General features: G+C 42.2%; 1 long non-coding RNA gene across 1 annotated transcript; it reads left to right on the top strand.

The window, feature by feature from the left end:
- Positions 1-3,133: 3,133 nt before the first annotated feature.
- Positions 3,134-4,110, top strand: LOC139434448 (uncharacterized). The gene is made up of 2 exons (XR_011643802.1): positions 3,134-3,302; positions 3,814-4,110. It is a non-coding gene; the product is annotated as an uncharacterized lncRNA (long non-coding RNA).
- Positions 4,111-20,268: the final 16,158 nt, after the last annotated feature.

Raw genomic sequence — 20,268 nt, 5'->3', positions numbered from 1 at the left:
GTGCTTTGGTTTGCTGTACATTATAAATGCAAGCTATTACATTTTTTATAATGCTGCTAGCTACAGTAGGCTACAGTACCTGTGGTTGATTAAACGGTTCGCTCGTCACGCAAGGTATTACATGCAGTGGCGTTTCTAGTTGCAAGAAAAAGTATGTGAACCCTTTGGAATGACCTGGATTTCTGCATAAGTTGGTCATAAAATGTGTTCTGATCTTCATCTAAGTCACAACAATAGACAAATACAGTCTGCTTAAACTAATACCACACAAACAATTATATTCATGTTTTTTATTGAACACATCATGTAAACATTCACAGTGCAGGGTGGAAAAAGTATGTGAACCCCTAGGCTAAAGACTTCTTCAAGAGCTAATTGGAGCCAGGAGTCAGCCAACCTGGAGTCCAATCAATGAGACGAGATTGGAGGTGTTGGTTAAAGCTGCCCTGCCCTATAAAAAATACACACCAGTTTTGAATTTGCTATTCTTAAGAAGCATTGCCGGATGTGAACCATGCCTCGCACAAAAGAGCTCTCAGAAGACCTACGATTAAGAATTGTTGACTTGCATAAAGCTGGAAAGGGTTACAAAAGTATCTCTAAAAGCCTTGATGTTCATCAGTCCACGGTAAGACAAGTTGTCTATAAATGGAGAGTTCAGCACTGTTGCTACTTTCCCTATACTAGGAGTGGCCGTCCTGTAAAGATGACTGCAAGAGCACAGCGCAGAATGCTCAATGAGGTGAAGAAGAATCCTAGAGTGTCAGCTAGAGACTTAAAGAAATCTCTGGCACATGCTAACATCTCTGTTGACGAATCTACGATACGTAAAACACTGAACAAGAATGGAGTTCATGGGAGGACACCACGGAGGAAGCCACTGCTGTCCAGAAAAAACATTGCTGCACGTTTGAAGTTTGCAAAAGAGCACCTGGATGTTCCACAGCACTACAGGCAACATATTCTGTGGACAGATTAAACCAAAGTTGAGTTGTTTGGAAGGAACACACAACGCTATGTGTGGAGAATCCAAAGGGTTCACATACTTTTTCTTGCAACTGTATGTAGGCTACAAAAGTGGTGGGGCACAACACACTTAGATGTCTATATATAAGCTTCTGCAGTGAGGTTCATGGCTGGTGAGACACTGGCACTGACTCTTCAGGTTTACAAATATTATATTTTGACCTAAATCAAAATATAATATTATTTTCAAAAGCCTCTTTAGTCTGATGCTTCAATTAATTTTAAACAGACAGTTCAACAGAAGGATACCCAAAAAATGTAATTGTATCATTTAAATATTGAATTGTTCTCTCTATAGGCCTGAGATCCCATTTTCAATAAAATGGTGGTCTTACCTTGACTTGAAGATGAAGTCCATTTGCCTATCCTTCTGGACAAAAATCTCTATTACTTTTTTGTAAAAGTCCTCCTTATCTTCTTGTAATTTTCATCATAAATCTAAATTATGGATCTATGATTCGAAAATTATAAAAGTAGGGTAGACATGTGGATATTATCCGGCTGAACAAAACGTACATTTATCTAACTACGTTTCCCACAGATCTTATTTTGAGCTATTTTCTAAAATCCTATGGAGAAATGTCATTGCTTTTTTGTGGAGGGAAGCCATGCGCAGCTTACTTCCTCCTCCTCTTCACCTGCTCTTCACACACCACACTTTTCGCGGCACACGTACTTACAGCCAATCAGCTCTGAATGATGTGAGATGACTATGGTGGGGATGGCAGCTCAGTGCGCCTATGGTCATTATTTGTTGCCACACACATTAAATAGGAAAATATTCTGAGCATGCGCAGTGTAGTTTTTACAGTCACCGTTCACTTAGACAGTGAGAGGGAGGGGCAGGATCGGGTTTTGTCCCACATGGCTCTAAACAAACAGCGGCACACACTGTAGACACTAATTAGAAGAACACATACTAAAACAGCAATGTACAGACGAATCAGATGATTAAACATGATCTTAAAATATATTTTATATATATTTTAATTTATTTTTTGCATTTTGTTTTAAATCATTATTGTAATACTTTCTGCTGACACTAGGTGGGGTTGTGCTCCACCTGCCCCTAATGACCAGTCACCACTGATTACATGACAATGAAAGCAGTGGCGAGCCGTGACTTTTATAGCTAGGCCCTCTCTGACCCCCACACCTTCCCTCGAAAAAAAGACCCCGGGGTGCAAACATGCTGTCATGCTGTCAGGCCTGTCATAAAATGCACCCCACCCAAAAATATGTTTCTATTCATCCCACCCTCAAGCATTTTTTAGGGTATGGTTGTAGGACTAGTACCAATGAATGGAGCAAGTTTCATGTATGTGACCCTTTTATTTTACAAGATAGCAAGGGGGTGCATATTGTGATAAGCAGGCCTGTCATAAAATGCACCCCACCCAAAAATATGTTTCTATTCATCCCTCCCTCAAGCATTTTTTAGGGTATGGTTGTAGGACTAGTATGGAGCAAGCTTCATGAATGTGAGACTTTTATTTTGTAAGATAGCAAGGGGTGCATAACGTGGCAAAAATATGCTGACAAAGACTATGTAACATTTGTAAACATATATTTTGTTTATATGACAAATATGCAAGACAATAAATGGCAAAGATAGGCCTGTACGTTACGTTCATAACTAACGTAACGTGGGAGAAAATATGTTTCTCGAAGATAGGCATATGTTGAAAATAAACGTATTTGAGATACGTTGATAACAAACGTAACGTGGGAGAAAATATGTTTCTAGCTAAACGTAATTGAGAATGCAGTTTAGTTCTGTGGGAACGTAAAATAAGTGACGAATGAATGAAAAATCCAGGATTCAACACCACTACCATCAAAATACGGAGCGAAAAGTTTAACCACAAGAATCAAGACTATATGACTATAGCCGCGTTCACACTGCGGTACTTTTCCCACAAAGGTTCATGCGAACTTAGTTCATGAGAACTCTTTAGTTCGCATGAACTAAGTACAGATCGCGTTCACACCATAGACTGTATATATAAATGGATGTAGGGTCCGTGACGTCACCCATAGGATTCTGCAGAGTTGCCGTGAAGCCCTTAGTAGGCGGAGTCGGCCCGTAACGGCTCGACAGCGACGTCAGAGTTCAACTCCCGCCTGTTCCAGCCTGCTCCAAATAAGGGCAAAGAGGCGGAGCCGAGGCGGGACCTGCAGCCACCGAGCTGGAAGTTCCAGAGCTAGCTGAAGCTACCAAGCTAAGCTAACATGCTCCCCATCTGTACATTGCCGTCGCATTTTACGTTTCTAAGGTAAGCGGACATAAAACTATCCAGCAAAACTATAAATAATAATCTAAGTTATTGAGTTTTTAGCATAATACTTCAGAATCTTAAAACCCCTTAACATTTATATGCAATTGTGCTAAATTCAACACTGGAATCAAGCAAATATTAATATGTTTGCATGACATTAGTTATTTGTATTTTGATATCACTTAATTATACGTTTAAGTCAAGCTAAGGTACATGTGATGGTAGCTAGTTAGTGCTCTTACCTGTGAGGCCTCCTCCAAACAGCATAATAACCAGACTGTATCATTAAAACTAAGTACCAGTTCTAGATCCTTGACTTTAGACAAACAATTCAAAAGACAACATGTATTTAAAGACCAATCTTTATTTGAAGGTGCCTCTTAACCTGAGATATTAGTTATACAGTAATAGTATTGACAATCTAAAAAAACTGAGCAACTCAACAGTCAACTTTATGTTTCTTATTGTCTAAAGCATTTATTATTTTCATTTCCCCTCTCATATTCAGTGTGGTCCAGAGAGCTGCAGAGACTTCAGGGAGAAACCTCCGTGTGATGGACGTCCAGTCTGTTGGTGTGGAGAGGACTGAGGGTCTTTCCTCAGCGAGGAGGACCAGGCCTGATGAAGGAGCCCATGCTGGGCATAGCTGATACCAACTGCACAGGCCTAGTCTGTCACGTTATTTGACTAAATGTGTTTACTTATAAATGTAATAGGTTTACACCTTCTGTCCATATGTGCTTTTTATTTAAAACATTTGATTAACTTTTGGTTCACATTTCAATAAATTGTATTTGTATTTGCACTCTTTTCGTCCATTATTCTTACTGAAAATGTTAGATTACACATTCACATCTGACTGAAGATTGGCCCCATTTATTTGTGATGTTGCAAACTCTGCGGTACAAGGCACAGGTGATGTGAAGCTCATAAAGTGAGGCAAATAGAAATAATCAGCTGATGGAGTGTCTCATAACATCAGCTTTTAATGTTCCTCTTGGATGCTCTTCTTGACCCTCAGAGAAGGAGAAAATGTCGTGTCTTTCAGGCATGTCCTTTCCTAACAAAAATGACAGGAAACATAAAACATATTATTGCAGAACAAGTGTGTTATTTATGAAAGCGTTGTGTTTGTGTGTTTAGGGGCTGTAGATATAATTATTTTGTAATTGTAATGGTTTTTTGTTTTTTTTAACAGTGAGCAATCAGATTATGAATGAACAGTATGAAGTTCATCAACATTGAAATATATTTTATTATCAAAATAATATTTAACTGTTACAAAACGTAGTGCAACTGTAGAAGCTTGCTCTGTTGTCTCACTGAAAGAATCACTTTTACCACGTTTTTACAGACAATATTGAGAGATAAATAGTAGCAGTTCTCACTGTGTTAAATATCTTTGCCTTCAATACATTAAATTAGAAAGCTGACAAAGTCATATTGCTAAATATCTAAAATGTAACTTTTTGCATGGAAAAAACCCTCAACTTAACTGATGTGTAGGTGATCTGGTATTTAGTATTGTTTATTGGAATGTATATCAGTGTATTCAAGTCAATACTTCATTTATTTAAACCAATATCTTTCTTGATTCTTTGTACAGTATGAAAAAAAGAGTCTTTGTACCTGTGCTGAAGTTCACTGCTGTGAGGAGTCCAGTTCTGTCTCTCACTCTCTGGTCCAGCCTGTCTGCATCACCTGGACACCTTAAACAAACAGATATATATGTAAAGTACCATGTGTACAAACAATATGACTGATTCTCTTCTGTTGAACATGTTGGATAGTGTATTGTCCGAGTCAGGGTCCTTTTTATTTTACTGTAACTTTGGAAGTTGTGTTACCAATGCTTACTGTTTATTTGATACCCATTTGGTAATGCAATTAATAAAAACAATAAGGTTTTGGTTCGTTCTTCAGATGACTGTGACGTTAACGTGTAAGCTCGATAATGAACTCCAGCTCAATCAACCATATTGTAATATCTAAGTAATCATCTTTAAATATGACATTAATAATTGTAATATACACACCTTATTGTGAGGTTGATTTCACATACACGACATTAGCTTGTCTACATACTTGAGCATAGCCAATTTAAATTAACCTTAGATGCATACAGTTCTACCTACATAATAAAATATCTCTAAATTACAAGGATGTAACCTTATTTTATCAACCTCAAACAGAAGCCGTTTGTTCAACAGTATTATCCCACTTAACACTTGTCTATTTCGCTTTATATATACAGTCTATGATTTTAACTTGGAGGCTACGATTAGCATCGTTAGCACCGATGTAGCTACACTAGCTTACATGCTAACCCAAGCCTTACCATTCATTACGTAGCTGATCATTAACACCAAATCATTAACACATAAATAAAGCACTCGAATTTCACTTACCGCATTCATGCACCGTCTGTTTTAACCGCAGAGCGAGTCACAATAGTCCGATATATAAGCATGAAGAACAAACAACCACGGCCGGCTACAAGTTGTGTTTCCTGGATGAGCTGAGCAGGCAGAGTCCCTGTAGCTAGCTTCACGGAGCAGCTAGCAGAGAGACAAGAAGCTAACAGCGGCAGGCACTTGACAGAGCCGTCACTCAATGTGACCACGCCCTAATTGATGCACAAACTTTAAGACCTAATATAAATAAAAGGGTCGCGTTAGAAAACACTTCACTCTCAGATCCATAATCATGAAGGTGGAATCTAACTATATCGATAATAAAATGTATGGAGCCAGGGGTAGAAACATGTTTTTTTCTGCTGTAAAGTTGGGCATTTTAACATGGGGGTCTATGGAAATTGCTCCTTTCTGCAGCCATCGCCTATCGGCCAATATATGAACTACAGTGTGTGGCACTTCCGTATTGGCTTCCCGGCTCTTCCCCAGAGTTTGCCGCTTGGTTCATACCAGAAAAAGTCCCTGGGGGTGGATTAGGCAAATGAAGCCGCTGACGTCACTTCTTCTTCTTCTGCTTTGGGTTTACTGGCAGGCCGCAACCCACTTCAGGCCGCCCAAAGTCCCCGGCCGGAAGTCCCCGGAGTTGGGGACTGGCTTCAGTAGAAGCTGCTGGGACTCCCAGCAGCTTCTACTGAAGCCTTCCGAGTAAATCGCCAGAACGCCGACACCTCCTCATCTCCACCGCTCCCATGTTTTATTTTGTGTTGCCATAAGTTAGTCTCTCTGCGTTTCTGCGCTGGGCTAATGCTAATGCTAATAATGCTAATGCGAGGATAATAAAATGGCGGCTTCACAAAACTTTTTGGGAGTTTTACGGGGCGTGGTTTGCAATCCGCCCAGCCAATCAGGAATATAGCTCTTTTCTCAAAAAAGAGCGGCTCGAAAGTCCCTGCTCTCTAGCAGGGACTTTCGAGGGGGTAAAAAGGTTCGCATGAACTACTTTTAGTACCGTCTCTTTTTGGTGTGAACGCGATCATGAACTAAGTTCGCATGAACCTTTGTGGGAAAAGTACCGCAGTGTGAACGCGGCTTATATGACTATATAGCCGCGTTCACACTGCGGTACTTTTCCCACAAAGGTTCATGCGAACTTAGTTCATGCGAACTCTTTAGTTCGCATGAACTAAGTACAGATCGCGTTCACATCAGAAAAAGTCCCTGGGGGTGGATTAGGCAAATGAAGCCGCTGACGTCACTTCTTCTTCTTCTGCTTTGGGTTTACTGGCAGGCCGCAACCCACTTCACGGCGTATACTGCCGCCCAAAGTCCCCGGCCGGAAGTCCCCGGAGTTGGGGAAGGCTTCAGTAGAAGCTGCTGGGAGTCCCAGCAGCTTCTACTGAAGCCTTCCGAGTAAATCGCCAGAACGCCGACACCTCCTCATCTCCACTGCTCCCATGTTTTATTTTGTGTTGCCATAAGTTAGTCTCTCTGCGTTTCTGCGCTGGGCTAATGCTAATGCGAGGATAATAAAATGGCGGCTTCACAAAACTTTTTGGGAGTTTTACGGGGCGTGGTTTGCAATTCGCCCAGCCAATCAGGAATATAGCTCTTTTCTCAAAAAAGAGCCGCTCGAAAGTCCCTGCTTTCTAGCAGGGACTTTCGAGGGGATTAAAAGGTTCGCATGAACTACTTTTAGTACCGGCTCTTTTTGGTGTGAACGCGAGCATGAACTAAGTTCGCATGAACCTTTGTGGGAAAAGTACCGCAGTGTGAACGCGGCTTATGAGCTACCAGCGACTCACAGTCTGTAAATTACCATTAAAAAAAACCTGGACGTTTAGCTTTCGTTTTAAGCATCGTTTTAAGGTCTAAACGTTTCATTTACAAATGCGCGTTCCCGTGACAATTTCATGATGGACCGTGCATAATTTGACACAACACCTGGATAGCTGGGTTGAGCCAAGTCTCGGTGAGAATGAACACGTTACAGTTGTTAATGTCCCGTTGAAAAGCAATCCGACTTCTGAGTTCATCTAGCTTATTTTCAATCGATTGAACATTAGCCAGAAGAATACTCGGAAGAGGGGGTCGGTATTCTCGTTGTATCAGTCTGACCAGCAACCCGGCGCGGGACCCCCGCTTCGCTTTGTCTTCTTCCTGCGCTGGGTCTCTCGGGTAGGCCTACAACAGGTAGCCATGGCGAATGTGGGCTACCTGTCCACAAAGTTTTTGATGTGAAGAAGTTCTTCTCTGCTATATTGTATAGCAGAGTTGGTGCGGTCGGCTTGCATGTTGCGAACCATGTTAAAAGCAGACGGTAAAAAGTAAATAAACACTGAAAAAATACGAAAGAGGGCAAAGTTGGAGAGGAGCCAAAAGACAATGCGGCCATCTTTCATGGCGCAGAATTTAAGTTGCATCTAACGGAAGCCATTTGTCCTTTATGGGGAATAGTGCACAGGTACACACACACACACACACACACACACACACACACACACACACACACACACACACACACACACACACACACACACACACACACACACACACACACACACACACACACACACACACACACACACACACACACACACACACACACACACACACACACACACACACACACACACACACACAATCCTGCAGGCTTTCATCCTCTCAGCCCCTTTAACCCCTTGGCTGTTTTTGTCATCAGAATCAGAATCAAGTGTATGCCGGGGCGGGTATGTTTACACATAATAGGCCTACAAGGAATTTGCCGTGGTGTCTAGAACTGCAAACATAAACAATCTAAGAAAATACGTTTCAATATGTAAAACAAATAATGATGATAAAAAGAAGAATTTTTAGGAAACGATTTATCATTTAAAAATAATAAAGACAAGTATTGAGACCACATTTAAATTTAAATATGCAAAGAACCTTAAAAGCAAAACAACTAAAACTCTTAAGACAATGAATATGACAAACAGTGTATTCTATTTTAAATTGGAGGACTGTGCAGTCATGTGTGCAGTCATGTGCAAAATATAGTCAGATATTGACTTGTTGAACAAAATCTTGTCTGTGCTTCTCTAAATGTATATAGATAGATAGATAAGAATATATAAATATAAACATATATGTAAATATACACATATACATACCTGAACTACCACACCGCAGATAGTTCCATCCCCTCTCCTCCAGGTATCTGGAACCGTTTTGGCTTGATTCTTACCAGGTCCGAGACATTGGGCTCCATGTCAGTGATTTCCCTTAGTAAAGGTTCAAATTCAACAACATCACAACGCTGCTATGCGTAATTTGGTTATCCCTTTGAGACTAAAAAAAACCCACAACATGGTCAGTATTTAATGGTTCATCTGTTCAAAAAAAGGTTTCGACTTCTCGTAGCCAGAAGACATCACTATGATAACATCAGGGTGCTTTTGTCAGACTTTGGGAGGCTCCAAGAGCAACAGAAGACATTTTACAACTGTACTCACAAGCTAGGTAGCACTTCTTGTGACAAATAAACAAATGTTGATGTGAAATATTGGTGGAGTGCCCTATAATTGGTCTAACATTATTATTACCTTAATTTCTCCACGTTCAGGATGCTGTTCTCATGTAAATTGGGGAAATAAATGTAGTATTACAGTGAACAGTTCCTGCCAGTGTCAACTAGAGGGCGCCAGATTGACACAAAAGAAGTGAAACCACATCACTGCTTACAAGCAGATAGTTGGTTGTTTATCTTTACTTCAGCCAATAAGCAAACTTTGTACTCACTTCCCTAACCATGTGTGTATGTATGTGTGTATGTTCTAAATATTACATCTACATTCGTAGGTTATCTTAAACATGCTGGGGAAAGCATGATGAGCGATTATCCAACAGTCGGATACTTTCCATTTATATAACTCAATGAAAAAGAAAGATAAATGCCTCTGCAAGTAATTAGAAATCCGCAAGTGTGTTTGTGATTTTCATGGTGTTTTATTCAAAGTGGGAAACAGCTTAGGCCTTGCTCCGCTGTTATCTGGTGGCCTCCTAGTCCTCCACCACCACAATGGCTCCAGCAACCACATTTATCAACTTGACACACACACACACACACACACACACACACACACACACACACACACACACACACACACACACACACACACACACACACACACACACACACACACACACACACACACACACACACACACACACACACACACACACACACACACACACACACAGATCCCCTGTTCCCTCTCTCTCTCCCCTTCATAGTCTTTCCACTCCACATTCTGCAGCTACATTTATTCTCCTTATTGCTCTCCGAGAGCCAGGGAGAGGAGAGTGAATGATTCTTCCAACTCATCACCCACTCTTTGTGACACATCATTTGCCGTTGTGATTAGAGACTATAACGGCGCCTCTGGGGTTTGTGCAAGGCTGATGGTGTGTGCGTGTACCATAGACTGTATATATAAAGGTGTGTACGTGTTAAGCTGAAGGAGCAAACTGGCTGTCATTAACTTGGACTTTAACGTGTGACTGGCTTGTGCTGGCGTATACCACCTGAGCGCTGTCGAGCAATAGAGACATTGTGAGTGAGATCATGAGGACCCTTTACCTGCCACTTGCGACGTGAAATAATTAATTAGTTTTTTTTTTTCAACCAGAAACTTTCAGTAACGTTACTTCTACAATTTTACAAATTAGCCTTTAGCCAGGATGTTGATTGGGTGCACAACCAACTTTGGTCTAGACTAAAATATCTCAACAACTATTGGCTGGATTGCCATACTATTTGGTACAGGCATCCATGTTCGACATATAGAATCAAGTCCTTTGACTATGGAGATCCTATAACTTTCTAGGGCAACCATGGCCACTCTTTACCTCAAAGAGGTTGTGTTTTGAGTCATGACGATTTTCATAAGCCTTGGGGAATGATGAAGCATCGGCCAATGAAGAATCCATAACACATTTGAGCAGATCAAAGAGCCCATAAGTTATGTTTCACTTTTGTTGATGTTGCAAGATGGCACAACGTCTATGTTGTTTCTACAAACTGTCCAAAATAAATCCCTTGCTATTCAAGTTTTTGGGTGTTTTGCACTTTATTTCTCAAATGTTAAAGTGGCCCTCTTTTGCTTTTTGGGGTTTTGAAACACCTCCATTGGATTCCTTTGTTTACTTCCTTAGCATAGTGACATCACTATGTAACACGTGCACTTCTATTGGCTAGCACCCCAACACATTGTATGAGATAGACTAAGGGGCGTGACATCTCTCAGCGGTTGACCAATTCATTTCATACAGAGGGTGAAACATTAAAGCATAAAAGAAAATGTTTTGTTTTTGCTCCTTTTTAATCAATTGCAAAAAAATGCTTGGTCGCTTTAGCGTCTGAAATGTGCCATTATTTTAATAGATATAATGATAAATAAATACAAAAACCGACACTGGCACTCAGAGAAGGCAGACCTCCCCTATAAGCAGGGCCGCCTTAATGCACGGGCTGACCTGGAATGGGGCCTACGGAGATCGGGGGCCTATCATGAGCTAATAAAAAATAAATAAATGTAAAATATATTTTTTATTATTTCGTGTGTTTTATCTTAATTTTAAATAAACTGTACTGTTCTCACTAGATGTTCCTGGAATCTAGCTATTCAGTCAGCATAAACATGAACTTCGAATAATTCCAGGAGAATGGGATTCTGAATTGGAGATTACTGAAGCTCTTGAATATTCTTATATTCTTTATTGTAAAACTGTAACACACAATAAAAATACATTGTTTTACAGTTGCAATGGGATAAGTATACATGACAGGTATACAGAAACACAACATAAATTACCATGCTATAGTCATGCTAGACTAGTTAGACAACTTAGAAGGCTAACAAACTAATCTATGTTATGACTGAAGAGAAAACAAGAGTTTAGCTAAATGCTAATATGCTAAGCTAACGACAAGCTAATATGCTAAGCTAACAACGAGCTAATATGCTAAAGAGGCTAAGCTAACAACGAGCTAATACGCTAGCGGATTACTGTTACATTGTCATTGACATGAGGCGTTAGCTTAGGCCTAGTGGTGCAGATGCAGTTTAACATTGCATAATAAAAGGTAAGAAATACAATCAAATTATGAAATAAACACTGTTCTACATTAATATAGTTTCAACTAACATATTTACTTACAGACAATGCGCTTAACAAGTCTCCAGAAGATGGATGAAGCCAGATTGTGGAGCTAATTTCCCATTGCTTTTCAACTTTAATAACTGATAAAAGGCCCTCTCCTCCCAAATAAATGTCCAGCACTCAGTCTCTAGTCTCTTCTCAATAACCCAATACACACAATTATCAATCTTTAATTGCAAATAGATGATATTCATGATGACATGATATTCAGTCTTAGTGTGTGTGTGCATCGAATATTTTTCAAGGCAAATATACGTTAAACCCACTGCAGCCTTGCACTTCGCCAGGAGAGGTCGCTGTAACTGAAGCTTCGAGAAATGAACCTATTTCCGACACAATTGTCCAAGTGGTTCGATGCTTCATTCAAAGCTTCATTTTGCCATCACTAGTTTCAACTAACATATTTACTTACAGACAATGCGCTTAACAAGTCTCCAGAAGATGGATGAAGCCAGATTGTGGAGCTAACAAAAACTGGACTGCCACATGTAATTTCCCAACTGACTGACACAACTTCCTGTATGACTATTTCCTGTGGTAGATAAAGCTGCGCTATTATCACTCGCCACTAGGGGCTCCCACAAACACACAGCTCTATACACGGAACACAACACTCCCCGCTTGAGGTTTTGGAGACAGGACCTCACATTTCTACAACTACTTTAATCTTGAGAGTCCTCTGGAGACAGTAGAAGGACCACTTCCGTCGCAGGTCTGGAGTAAACCTTTGGCTTGCCCTCCTTGATCACTCGCACGTCTACTTTCCTCACCAGTCCATCCTGGCTCGGAAAAGCCTTTGTGACGACTGCCGTGAGCCAGTCATTTCTCTTTGCTTGAGCATCTGTCATTAAGACTACATCTTCTTGCTTGAGATTATGCCTCTTGTTTACCCATTTATGCCGGACTTGCAGGGTGCTCAAATACTCTCGGCGTCACCTAGTCCAAAAAGTGTTTGCCAGACTTTGGACTCGCTTCCATTCTGCCTTGAGAAGCTCTCCTTTCTTGAAGTCGCTTGGTGGAGGGGGAGGAGCGCCGACTTTCTGGGTCAGGAGCATCAGAGGAGAGAGGATAACGGGAGCTTCTGGATCGGAGGCCTTGCGTTCATAATAGCACTAACCTCGGCCATTAGGGTCATCAAGACTTCATGAGTTAGGCGTGACTTATCTTCCAGAAGCATGCAGTCCAGGATACGATGAGCAATCCCGATCATCCTCTCCCATACACCGCCCATGTGAGATGAATGAGGGGGATTGAAAACCCAGATGCATTTCTGTGCCTCCAGAAACTTCTCCACGCCATGCGGGTCAGGGAGGAATCCATCCATTCCGAGCTCTCTGCATGCGCCAACGAAATTGGTGCCACAATCTGAGCGCAGCTGCTTTGCGGGCCCTCTGATAGCGAAAAACCTTCTGAGTGCATTAACCCTCTGAGACCCACGATCCCAAAGATCACGTTGTGTTCAAAGCGTCATAACTTCTCAGCTGTTTCAGCCAGAGACATGCCGTGTTATTTCTCTTAAACTACAGAAACGGTAATAAACAACTCCATTATGTTTTTCATTGAGAGGTGTTTACTTATTTTGGTGAAGCGAATGAGCGTAGAGTTTTAAAAGATGCAGATAGTCTCACCTTGATTCTGGCGCATTGCTTATCGTTTTCTCCTTTATAGATCTATTCTCATCCACCATCTTTGTTTGTGACGTGAAGAGTGAAAGAGTCACGTTTCTGAATCGGACACTCTGAGTGGATGCAGTCACAGCCAATCGGAGTCTGATTCAGAGGGTTGCCTGTCTGTTCTGATGTTATGTGTACTGAAACGAGAGCCGGTATAATTCCATGCGCGAAAACAAAATAAAAGTTGGAATATGTTCTTTTAGTGTTTTGAAAGTAAACTGAGGTATGGCAAGGACGTTTACTACAGCTGAGGCTTTGGAGCAAATTTTTCAAGGGAACAATGTTGATGAAAATTCAGACGAATCTGCTCAGCATGCCATGTGTGATTGTGGACATGATATATCAAGTGTACTCTTCAAAATTGGCAGGACAAAAAATGACAATTCCTCGCAAAAAAACGCCCATGGACACTGCCCAAAAGAATGGGCATAACTAATGAACAGAATAAGTTAGAATCTTCTAATCAGTTATGATACAATGATAATAAATGTGTGCAATTTTCTGTGTTGAATGTTTCTTTCGATGTTATGGTTAGCAGTTCTTTTTAATGAAATAAGTAAAACATTCAAGCTCCGTCTTTTATTTATTTTTTATTTATGGGTATATAAGTATATAAGTCTCTAATGAGTGACACATATCTTTAGCTGAGGTTGTGCTGATTTCTGGGATGTGTAAAACTTGATTTTACTGCAAAGAAATTACAATTTATTAGGCAAAACACAAAAATATACAAAAACGGAAATGTCCTATGTGGGTCTCAGAGGGTTAATGAAGCTGCTAGCACTCATGGCTTCGATGATTTCGATTTGCACGGCTCGTGTACACATACATGAAAACAACACTGCCCAGCGTTTACTGTTGACTTGCCCTCCTCTGGTACGGCGAGAGGCCACCTCCCAAGGCCCGAATACATCTACTCCCACATATGAAAAAGGTGGTGCTGCCTGTAGCCGCTCGGCTGGCAGATCTGCCATCTGTTGGTGCTCTGTTTTCCCTCGAAGTCTTCTGCAGGTCACGCATTTGAAGAGCAGACTACTGATGCTTCATTTAGCTCTCACCAGCCAGATTCCAGATGCTCTGACAGCGCCCTCTGTAAAATGCCTGCCTTGGTGTTTCACAGCATGGTGGTGATGACGAACAATGAGGGTTCCTAGATGGTGATGGCCTGGAATAATGATGGGGTTGGTTTCGTCTGTGCTTAACTGAGACTCTTTGATGCGACCTCCCACTCTGAGTATTCCAGTGCTGTCGACAAAGGGATGTAGTTTCCGCAGACTGCTGTTGATAGGGAGGTTGCCTGACGTTTCGATACACCTGAACTCTTCTGCGTAGCACTCACGTTGCACACTTTTGATCACCAGTATCTTAGCTTTCTCCGTCTCCCCATTGGAAAGCCCCTTGTGGCAGATGTGCCACCCGTGACAGGGGTCCACCTGTCTAGCTTGGGAGAAAGACGAAGCGATGTGGACTAAGTGTCCTACTGCCTTGATGAGAGTGTCAAAGTCGGAGAAGCGCTCAAAGCGTGCTGTGTTCAAAGTGTCCTTTTTGATGTTAGTGATGTTAACGACGACTTGTGGGCGAACCTCGGAATCTGAGATGGAATCAACTAGATCATAGATCTCTTGACATTCTGGTTTTGGAGGAGATGGATTCCAGAGAAAGGCTGGCCCGGTGAGCCATGTTGTACTTCCCAGAAGTGACGCTGGCACGGATCGAGTCCCATGGTCTGCTGGGTTATGATCGGTGGACACATACTGCCACTGTTCTGGAGCTGAGGACTGACGGATTTGCTGAACTTTGTTGTCTGGTAGCCTTTGTCTGGGTGTCTTAAAGGACAAGGGAGCAACCCAGCTGTTGGAGTTGTCTTGATGGACCTCGCTGTCCATGATGTGGAGAAACCTCACGTCTATCGAGGGGGCGAGTTTGTGGTCGCTGGGAGTGCGACAAAAGATGAATTGACCCATGTTCTCCTCATCTATTGTTGAGAGTGAACTGTCTGAAGAAGTCGCTGGGAAAGCTTGGTGCATAGTGTCATGACCAAATATTTCTTTTACCTGCACTTGACTGCCACAGGGCTGCAGGTAGCTTGGGCGGCCATTTTCCAAGATGGCAGTCTTGAGCGTGCTCACTACAGATGGCTTGTGAGCCCCTCCTAGACAGACGTCGCCGATTACGACCCAACCAAGGTCCAACTTCTGGGCGAATGGAGCATTGTGTGGCCCGTTGATTTGCTTCCTGATTTTATGGACTCTAAGGATGTCCCTGCCAAGCAACAAGAGTATTTCTGCTTGCGGATCAAGGGATGGTATCTCGTCCGCCATCTTCCTCAGGTGATTGTGGTGCAAAGCTGCATCAGGGGTTGGAATCTCTGAACGGTTGTTGGGGATCTGGTTACATTCAAGGAGTGTAGGGAGACGAAGACTGATCTTCTGGTCGATTGACTCTATAACGTAACCATGGGCCCTTCGTCCAGTTGTCACTTTGAGCCCTGCGCATGTTTTCAGCGTGTATGTTGAAGCCTTGGATGTTGAAGACACTGAAGAACTCTGACCTCGCCAGAGATTTGTTGCTTTGCTCGTCGAGTATAGCATAGACTTTCATTGATTTCTCATGGTGCCCCTCAGGGTAAACACTGACGAGACATATCTTTGAGCATGCTCTTGCGCTAACTCCTCTTCCACATACCTCTGTGCACTTAGCGGTGACGTCTTCAGTGACATTGTCCTCCTCCCCGCCATGCTCTGGAGAAGGGGTGAAGGGCCTGGATGTCCATGGCGCGGGGCCCGGATGGAGGGCTGACAGATGACGATCACTCTGGCATTCTCCGCATTGTACTTCTGCTTTGCAGTCTCTTGCGAGATGTTCTGTGGATGAACAGCATCTAAAGCATATGGAGTGATCTTTCAGGAATCGCTTGCAATCCTCGATGGTCTTCTCCCTGAAGCTTCTGCACTTTTTCAGCGGGTGAGGCTTCCCATGTATGGGACAGAGCTTGTTGTCGTCGACTGATTTATCTTTACCTCCGTATTCCTTGGCTGGGAACACAGTTGTCTTGTTGACAGTTACAGATGCTCTGGTAAACCTGTCTGACCCCTTTCTTGGTTCTGACGGTGCTTGAGAAACAGCGAAGTTGAAGCTGGGATCTGTACGTGTCATAGCTTCTGTGCGCACAAAGTCGACAAAGACAGGAAATGGAGGAAAGCTGACATTGTTGTCACGTTGGTATCTCGACCCGTATGACATCCACCTTTCCTGGAGATTATACGGCAACTTTTCTGCGATGGGATGAACTCCCCTGGATGTGTCCAAGTACGCTAGCCCAGGTAGGTAACCATCCAGCTTTGCTGCTTCAACCTCTAGCAACAGATCTCCAAGTTCACGGAGCTTTTGTGGTTCTTTGTTTGTCAGTTTTGGGAAACGCTCTAATTTGGAGAAGAGAACTCGCTCGATGGCTTCAGGCGAGCCGTACGTCTCTCCCAGCCTCTCCCAGGCCATACTTAGTCCAGCTGGCGGACATCTGATGTTCACTGCTTTGAGCCTGCGAACGTGCTCTGAAGACTCTCTGCCAAGCCATCTACTGAGGAGGTCCAGCTCTTCTCCTGCAGTAAGGTCTAATCCAGTAATGGCGCTCTTGAAAGACGATTTCCAGGGCCAATAGTTCTCTGGTTTGTCGTCGAAGGTGATTAGGCCTGTTATGACAAGCTGGTTGCGAGTCAGACACTTGGCAAGATCGTAGTTGGTAGGTATTCTGTTGTACTCTGAAATACGTGGATTTATGCCGAAGGCCCCATGTGGGTGAGTGGAAGGCTGGTGTTGATTGAAGGGCTGTTCGCCTATGTGTGAGACCCCATGCTTGTTTTGATGGGAAGGCTGCCTTGGTAATCACGTGGAAGTCCAGTTTGCCATCGGCGTGTCACATGTGGTGTGTGAAATGGGGCTTCGTCCATATTGGAATGGTATGATGACTTAATAAGTAACTTCTCCCTCAAGTATTCCTCCGTATGTTGCAGCCGTTTTTGAGGTGAGAGAGGAATAGGCTTTTTGCCTGCAGATCCTAGATCACTCTCAACTAGGCCGGCTTCCAGCATTTCCAATTCAGCTTTAGCAGCATCCCTTTCTTTTTCTATCTGAAGTGCTTCAAGTGTAGCTTGTAGACGGGCTTGTTCGACCTTTAAAGCTATCTCCCGCTGAGTATAGCATGCTCTGGCTTCAGCTGCTTCGGCTTTTTCTCGTGCTCTTGCGACGGCAAGCATGGTATTTGAACTGAGGGATGAGCCGCTTACCCTTGAACGGGTTTGTAGAGACCGGGTTTCCTCGTTGAGTTTGTCGTTCGTAAGTTCCGCTTTGTCCCTGGCAGTCTTGGAACTTGCATGACTCATCTTGAGGTGAAAGGTGGCTCAATGTTGTTTAAGATATCTGAGGTTCCACGTAGATGCTCTCCGATGTGTGGAGCTTGTTGTAATGCTGTCTTTTTACTGTACTGTTCTCACTAGATGTTCCTGGAATCTAGCTATTCAGTCAGCATAAACATGAACTTCGAATAATTCCAGGAGAACGGAATTCTGAATTGGAGATTACTGAAGCTCTTGAATATTCTTATATTCTTTATTGTAAAACTGTAACACACAAGAAAAAGACATTGTTTTACAGTTGCAATGGGATAAGTATACATGACAGGTATACAGAAACACAACGTAAATTACCATGCTATAGTCATGCTAGACTAGTTAGACAACTTAGAAGGCTAACAAACTAATCTATGTTATGACTGAAGAGAAAACAAGAGTTTAGCTAAATGCTAATATGCTAAGCTAACGACGAGCTAATATGCTAAAGAGGCTAAGCTAACAACGAGCTAATACGCTAGCGGATTACTGTTACATTATCATTGACATGAGGCGTTAGCTTAGGCCTAGTGGTGCAGATGCAGTTTAACATTGCATAATAAAAGGTAAGAAATACAATCAAATTATGAAATAAACACTGTTCTACATTAATATAGTTTTAACTAGTGATGGCAGTTTGACACTGAAGCTTCGAACGGAGCTTCAACCCTGGACTTCCTATTTCATAGAAGCAGTGCTTCGAAGCTTGCTTCAAATCACGTGACATATGACGTCAGAAGCAGCAACTGCTTCAAATCACGTGACATGTGACGTCTGAACCAGCAACTGCTTCATTTCCTGAATGAATCACTTGACTGGTTCGCAGTCCATTCACGCGATTCAATGCACTGCCTCGTCTCGATTCTGACAGGTGACAAAGTTGAAACAGTTTCGAATTTGAGCGCTTCAACACTTTATGACCGCTCTAAACAATGCGCAATGTGTGGGTTGTTGTCGTAGTTTGCGTTGTTGCTATTGAGTTGTTGTTGGTATTGCATTTGAATTGTAGTATCATTATAGAGCAAGCCAGGAAGAAAGATAGGTCGTTCTGGCTTGGGAAACACTTCGAAATGTGGAGAAGTTGTGAACAAAAAGAAAAAAAGTCATCAGCCATATAAAAACAGTTCAATATTTTAAGGAATAAATAGCCCAGTGGGTAGAGCCGGTGGCCCGAATGCGGCGATGTCCTCCGCGCAGCTGGTTCAAAGCCCGGGAATGGATGTATTTTAATCATTGCTTTTCAACTTTAATAACTGATAAAAGGCCCTCTCCTCCCAAATAAATGTCCAGCACTCAGTCTCTAGTCTCTTCTCAATAACCCAATACACACAATTATCAATCTTTAATTGCAAATAGATGATATTCATGATGACATGATATTCAGTCTTAGTGTGTGTGTGCATCGAATATTTTTCAAGGCAAATATACGTTAAACCCACTGCAGCCTTGCACTTCGCCAGGAGAGGTCGCTGTAACTGAAGCTTCGAGAAATGAACCTATTTCCGACACAATTGTCCAAGTGGTTCGATGCTTCATTCAAAGCTTCATTTTGCCATCACTAGTTTCAACTAACATATTTACTTACAGACAATGCGCTTAACAAGTCTCCAGAAGATGGATGAAGCCAGATTGTGGAGCTAACAAAAACTGGACTGCCACATGTAATTTCCCAACTGACTGACACAACTTCCTGTATGACTATTTCCTGTGGTAGATAAAGCTGCGCTATTATCACTCGCCACTAGGGGCTCCCACAAACACACAGCTCTATACACGGAACACAACATAAACAAAGTCTTGGCTTTCAGAATATGAAACTTTTATTTCCAAAATCAGACGATAAATACATTTTTCAAGCTTGTAAAGGGAAGAAGACAGCTCTCCCTCGCCACTGTGCTGTTCCACAGCGCTGAAATTATGATTGTAAGGCGTATAGTAATCATAGATAACACGGCAGGGTCCGTTACAGTTTGTTTTCATCTGATTTCAAATAAACAAAGTCTTGGCTTTAAGAATATTAAACTTGTTTTGGCAAAATCAGATGATAAATACAACTTTGAAGCTTTTAACGGCATAATTACAAGCGGAGAATGGAGTAACTTGACGTCACAGCAGGCATAACAACAGCCGGTGTTTCTCGTGAGTGTTTTCCCCGGGAAACAAACACAATACACACAAACGCAAAAATACACAAATACACAAACACACACACGTATATACACACACACACACACTCACGAGCTTCCCCCAGACCAGTAATCCAAACGAAAATATCTTCCCTCCATACTAT

Source organism: Pseudochaenichthys georgianus, chromosome 1 (genome assembly GCF_902827115.2).
Source record: "Pseudochaenichthys georgianus chromosome 1, fPseGeo1.2, whole genome shotgun sequence".
NCBI lineage: Eukaryota > Metazoa > Chordata > Actinopteri > Perciformes > Channichthyidae > Pseudochaenichthys > Pseudochaenichthys georgianus.
The sequence above is the reverse complement of the archived record's forward strand: the minus strand, read 5'-3'. Positions and strand labels throughout refer to the sequence as shown.